The sequence below is a fragment of the Bos grunniens genome, chromosome 12 (genome assembly GCF_055505025.1).
Source record: "Bos grunniens cultivar Pamir isolate PY7600 chromosome 12, Bosgru_T2T1.0, whole genome shotgun sequence".
Classification (NCBI taxonomy): domain Eukaryota; kingdom Metazoa; phylum Chordata; class Mammalia; order Artiodactyla; family Bovidae; genus Bos; species Bos grunniens.
The window spans coordinates 25,167,368-25,174,372 of record NC_141176.1 but is presented as its reverse complement, the minus strand read 5'-3'; positions in this window follow the sequence as shown (position 1 = coordinate 25,174,372).

Genomic DNA, 7,005 nt, shown 5'->3' with positions numbered 1-7,005 from the left:
TCTGTGGGGAGAGGTGGCGCCCCAATCCTCCACTGTTCAAGGCCAACTGTATACAAACTGAAGTTTTAATGTAAGTTTTATATTTTCTGTGAGCATAGGGTTAAAAATTTTCTTCTAAATTAATTACTATTATAATTATTATTAATATATAACTGATGAATAATTTTCATATATTAAAGCTTTTTACCAAAACATAGATTTATTTTAATTTTTATAAATAACTATTAAACATACAAGCTAACATTTTATTGAAAGTTCTCTTAATAAGGTTAATATGTATGCTCTGAGACTCGGTCATGTCTAGTTCTTTGCAACCCCATGGACTGCCAGGCTCGTTTGTCCATGGGATTCCCCAGGCAAGAATACTGGAGTGAGTTACCATTTCCAACTCAAGGGGATCTTCCTGACGCAGGGACTGAACCTGTGTCTCTTGCATCTCCTCTGTATTGGCATGCAGATTCTTTAGCACTAGCGCCACCCGGGAAGCCCAGTAAGGTAAATAAGAAGTTTTTTCTAATTATTTCATCCACAGGTGAATTTACTTCTTTCTAGATTAAGCTAAGCTAAGTCACTTCAGTCGTGTCCGACTTTGTGCGACCCCATAGACAGCAGCCCACCAGACTTCCCCATCCCTGGGATTCTCCAACCAAGAACACTGGAATGGGTTGCCATTTCCTTCTCCAATGCATGAAAGTGAAAAGTGAAAGCGAAGTCGCTCAGTAGTGTCCTACCTCAGCAACCCCATGGACTGCAGCCCACCAGGCTCCACCGTCCCTGGGATTCTCCAGGCAAGAACACTGGAGTGGGTTGCCATTTCCTTCTCCAATGCATGAAAGTGAAAAGTGAAAGTGAAGTCGCTCAGTCGTGTCCGACCTCAGCAACCCCATGGACTGCAGCCTACCAGGCTTCTTCGTCCATGGGATTCTCCAGGCAAGAGTACTGGAGTGGGGTGCCATTGCCTTCTCCATCTTTCTAGATTAAGTTATAGCAAATATAGGCCATCGGTTATATTCCTATTTCCCATAGTAAGATTTGGGATCAGTGAGGTACACATCTTTCTCATGTGTAGTACGAGAAAGGGTATTACAAATGCTTGTAAATTCTCAAGGTGGTCAATTTAAGAAAAATACTTGATATAAAATTGAAATTTCCCTTAAAACTATTTTTTTTTTTTTTGCACAAGTCCTCTCTTGGGAAGTCTTCCTGTACCTTACGGGCACTGAGTTTGAAGCCCACTGGAGTAAAGACCCCCGAAATCTCAGAGGGGGAAAGACGGAAGTGAGAATAAGAGCAGATGATCAACCATGAAAGCTATAGGGCCGCTGGGTGGAAGAGCTGGATGAAATTAAGTGGAAGTTCATGATGAAGTTCCCTGGTGGCTCAGATGGTAAAGCATCTGCCTACAACGTGGGAGACCCAGGTTCGATCCCTGGGTTGGGAAGATCCTCTGGAGAAGGAAATGGCAACCCATTCCAGTACTCTTGCCTGGAAAATCCCATGGATGGAGGAGCATTGTAGGCTACAGTCCATGGGGTCGCAAAGAGGCGGACACAACTGACCGACTTCACTTCGACTTCACTTCATGATGAAGTAGGTAAAGGAAAACCAAGAGGATGAGAAAATAGGAAATAAAATTTGTTTTAAGAAAAAAACTAGAAAAAGGCAAGATGGGAGTTTTTGCACACTGGGCAGGGGTGAGAGTGGTGGGGCGGACCACAGTATGTCCAGAAGGGTCTGTTTTCTCAGATATTTTCCTGATGATCATCTACTCCAGCTCAACTCTATCTTATTCTGACTGTGAACAAGCTCCAGGCACAAGGGAGGTGCTCAAAAAGGTCGTGCTGACTAACAGACCATGTTTAGGAGGTTTAAACTGCAAGGCGCTATTCAGGGAAAACATTCTCTACCTATCTGCCTTGACTATCGATGCAAGAGGTGGAAATACAATTACTACCCTTATAGTTTTTATAGCACCACTTCCCAATTAGTGTCATGTGTGCTTTGTACAGAAATCTCTTCTGGAGGTTTTCTAAAAGACATTTTAGCATATGAAAGAATAGGGCCCTCTCTGCAATAGCAGTCCTGTCGGATCTTCGGCTCTTCCCTCCCCTCCCCCTTCAGGGTTTGTGGGAATCTCATCCTTCCTATTCTGTACACATAATACTCATATTTATTATGCTGAATCAAAATCCAACCCTGGTTTCCTCTCTTCTTGACCTTAGAGCACACGGGCTCAAGATGCCTATTTTCCCAGGCTGCTGATTGCTGATTCGTTCTCACCTGGATGTCTGGGGCAGTGGTGCCCACACACCAACTCTCCACGTGACAGTCAACACCACTCACATAGCACACAGCACACAGCACTGCCGACTGGGATTGCTCTGAGTAAAGCTGCAAAATAAGGCAAAGAGCGCAGCAGATGTGTTTGGCTCAGAAACATTTCAGTAACGATTTTCTTGCAGATGGTCAACTCAAGCATTGTTAAACTATCATACGTCGGGGTTTTTAACTGTTTTTCCACAAGAGCAAATATATTTTCATCATCTGAAGGCTCAAGCCCTAGTAGATTTTCCCAATGGTATTTGAGGGTTGGGCTGAGGCATGGACAGCAAAGTTATTGGCACACCAAGGGAATTTCCAGTGCCAGATATTATGGGGTAGAATTCAGCCCAAATATTTCAGCTTCCTCTACTCACCCTCCCTCCCAAACTTATTTCTTGCTAATTCTTTCAAAATTAGCTTTTCTAGCCTAACACCCCAAAGTTGCCCTTTTGCTGTTATGAAATTGCAAACCACTTCAAGGCAAAGCCGTCTCTGAGATGTACCTGAGAGGCACATTATGAACTGCAAAGCTCCCACGGAGCAATTTAAAATGATGAATATCCTTTCCAAACATCCTTTTCAAAATTGCACATGGACTCCAGCCAGTCACAAGACAGAGATGTGGAGGATGCATTCAACTCCCCGTCTGCTTTTCACATTGCTCATCGCTGATTTATAACTCACAGTAAGTCACTTGGCCACACAAACAGAACTGACGGGCAAGCAAAGCTCCCAGCAGATGCAGTGTGTAGCTAAGAAAGAAAAGATGGGTCCCTGGCATTATGTTTTTTTTCTCCTACCTGCACCCTGATGTGACTCACTGCTATTCTGAGAAGAGTTCTACCCACTAGTCTCAGAAGAAGAAAAACACCAAACCCTGAGGTACATTTTAGACTTTGACAAAATAAATAAACCACTATAGAGATAACTTCAGACTTCTGCTTTCATTAAAGCAGTTTCAATGCATCTTCTCTCCCTTGAAACACAGTAGCGTGTGTAAATTCATTCCTTCCTGTGTCAAGTTTCATTAACAGAATCACTACTTTTTTTCTAGAATGTATACCATTCACTGATTAGATGAGACACATAGACACTTCCTTTTGCACAAGCCATGAGAGGGCACTGTATGTTTCGCGAGATAAAATGAAGGCTGTGGTAATGAATTCAGGAAACCTCAAGGCACAGCTAATGTAATTTCTGAGCAGAACTGCAAAGCAAGCAGACAAGATGGCCATCTTATGCTGCCATGTTAGCTCAGCCCAACTTGCTACGAGAGCTGAAGGGTACCGGAAACTATGCAAAGTCACGCTCTGGAGCCGGCAGAAGGCAGACTGTGAAGTGCACGCCGGCTGCCATTGTGGCCGCGCTGCCCCCAGCACTCCACACTGGCTGCCCAGAGGGACATCCCCCCATGGGGAAGTGTCCCGGGACCTCTCACCGCCATTTTCTATCATCCCCTCCCCCACCTCACCCTTGTGTCCGATTTTTCTGCCCTATAACCAGCTCATCCCCTATCAGACCTCTGCTGCTGCTGCTGCTAAGTCGCTTCAGTCGTGTCGGACTCTGTGCGACCCCATAGACGGCAGCCTACGCGGCTCCCCCATCCCTGGGATTCTCCAGGCAAGAACATTGGACCTCTAAGTGTTCAAATTTAAGAACGAACTCATTTAATTTGCTCAGGTGCTAATAGCTAATGCAGAGAGAAGTACCTCTGGTCCGTCTTTCCCTCCGAGGAATAGAGCACATTTTAAACAGGGGCTTCTTACAAACTAGTATCTTCTGGCCCAGAGGAAGGGTACTCCTGCTGGGAAACTTCCAGGAAAATAGGAAACCAAAGGACATCTTTGGAGAGGCAGGTCAGTGACTACTGAAGTATAACACTTGACAGTTGTCTACTGGGTCCTGGGTCTTAGCATCACTGTAATCTTTGGGATCCTTTGATCATATGGAAAGTCTTATTCTGGTTACCTCAAATAATAGTGGAATTGTTATAAGGATATACATTGAAAAGAGAGCACCTGGAATTTCAAGGAACCATGAATAGCTATGGCTAATCAGTTTCACAGAAATGGAAATGTAGTTTGGAAAATGGAAAACAGTTCAAATTCAAGGGTGATCTAAAGCTTGGAGAGCAGGGGTTCATCCATTCCTTCCCCATCATGGGGACTCAGTGCCTCTGACTTTTGCTTCCTTGCAGCTGTCAGCCAACCACCTCTTCCTCCCTTCTGCATATGCTTTGATTTCTGCTAGCTTATAACTTTTGCTTGTTCATAACTTACTCACAATTTCAGCCTACACAGTCCCTGCTATCTCATAGCCCCTGGTTGTGTGTTTTTAGCTTCTGTTCTGGGTTCTGATTGACCGACTCACATATTTCCAATTTGAATGTCCTAGAAGGAGAAGTTACCTGGATCAGTTAGCTAGCATTCTCCTTGTTGAGGTAGAGACTTTGTATCAGCAGTCAGCCAAAGCATTCTTAGTTGCTAAGAACCAGTTTGGCTCATTTAAGAAAAAAATATATATTGAAAGGATATTGGATCAGAGAGAGGTTCAGAAAATGAACAGAAACAAATGGAGGCTGAGAAGCCAAAACAGCAGCCAAGTCATACCTCCAAATTAGCTGAGGGTGGATACTCCTGCCATCCCTGAACAGAAGAAGCCATGACATGTAACTGACACTGGGCGCTGGAAACCAGGTCTCACTGCTTGTCCCCCAGCCCCCCTGGAACCTGGACAGTGTCACAGTCACTTCCAGAAAGCACTCTCCTCATCTCAGTTCTTTTGTGTGACCAAGTTTCAATTCCAGGTCCAAGGGAGGTATATTCGACTGTCCAAGCCTAGGTCACATGCTCTCACCCCAGCTACACTGGTGTTAGGTGGTGATCAGAGGATGGGAAAGAGTATACGGCCTTTCAGGCTTCATCAGTGATAGATGGGCTCTGCCTCTCACAAAGTTTCAAACAGTGGCACGATGACGGGTGGCTAAGAAAAAAAAAAATGTGGACATCCATCACATGAAGACAAAACCAATAAGCTCTGCTCCGGGGCAGCAGAACAGGGCTCCCCACTCAGCGGGGGCTGTGGGCAGGTTGAGTACTTTGACTGGCCAGCCCGAGACAATCTCATGACCACAAAAGCACAGGGGATTCTTTCACATGCACTGTTTGAAGCCTCACAAGGCACACTTATATTCAAAGTAGGTATTTATATGTCTGTCTGCCCGGTTGAACTGTAAGCATTTTAGAAGACTTTGGCTTTATTTTTTATCTCCCTAGTGCTGGGGCACTGCTTGGCATATAGCAGATGCTCAAAAATGTCCGTCAAATTTAATAGGACCGTGGTCCAGGAATTTTTCCACAGCATTAGATAACATAAATTTCTTCACACTTTGGGGGCAATACTATGATTTAAACAAGCAAATAAACAAAAAGGACTATTGATAGTTCATGAAAGAGCAAAAGAAGTAAGAATTTTTATGGCCCACAGTCTTCTCTGAGTTATCTTAGCTCCTTTACAGGGCACAGATCTATGAAATTGTGGCAGATGGAAAGGGGGAACTGCTTGAAAGAAGAGAGATGGAGGCATGAGAGAGAGGACAGAGTTTGAGAAGGAATCATAAGCAGGGCAGAAATGAAGGAATTAAGGAAAAGAAGCAGAGAATCTGGGGATATTAGACACAGAACGTAAGATTCCTGATAACCTAGAAGGAAATTAGAGAATGGACAAAGTAATTCTGAATGCTGCTTTGATGGTAGCAAGGAAGAAAAGATGGACCTAATATTTTTAAGCATTTATTATATGCAAGGCAATTGCTAGGAACTCTGTGTGTATGTATATATGTGTGCAAGCTCACACACACATTTAACCATCACAACAACATAACAATGTGGACACTATTATATTGAGGCTTAGAGAAGTGATTGGCTTAAATCACACAGGTAATAAATGAGAGCATCAGAATTTAATGACTCTCCATCTGATTCCAAATTCCATACTTTTTGAAAAAAACATTCATCTCTCTCTGAATAAGGCAGAAAAGGGTTGGGGGAAAGATAGGGTGATCATGCTTGCTAGAAGCTGGTACTATGTCTCTAAACTGTGCCCACAAACTCCCAGGACCTTGAATGGTGCCTAACCTACTTTTGAAGACAGATTTGACAATTAACATTTTCTAAATCATTTGTACATGAAAATTTTTAAAAATTAATAGAAGAGAAGCTTTGCCTCTCACATCAGTTTTGAAACAGTTTTTGGAAATTTGTTACAGCAGCCCTAGGAAACCAAGTTCAGGAAACACCAAGAAAATCCTCACAGATTATTTATTACTTATTTTGTATTGAAATACAATTGGTTTATAACAAAGAAATGATTTCGTGGACGTTACTGCTTATGAGGAGGCTAAATAGAAATCTAAGTACCTAATAGAGCAAGTGGTAAGTGGATGTAGGACAATTCATGAAAGTAGCATGTGGACAGTAAAGTTTAGGATACAAAGGCAAGTGTGTTGCGAGAAAAACACGTCTCCTAATATGCCCTCTGGATAGTGCAACTCATTCCAGCATCCTGCTTTTTAGATCCTATACACAAAGAGTCACACAGAAAAGATGAACATATGGACAATCTCCCTGCAGAAGGAAATGGGAGAGATAGAGCCTTTGCTCTCTTAGCAAAGGGGGCTCAAAG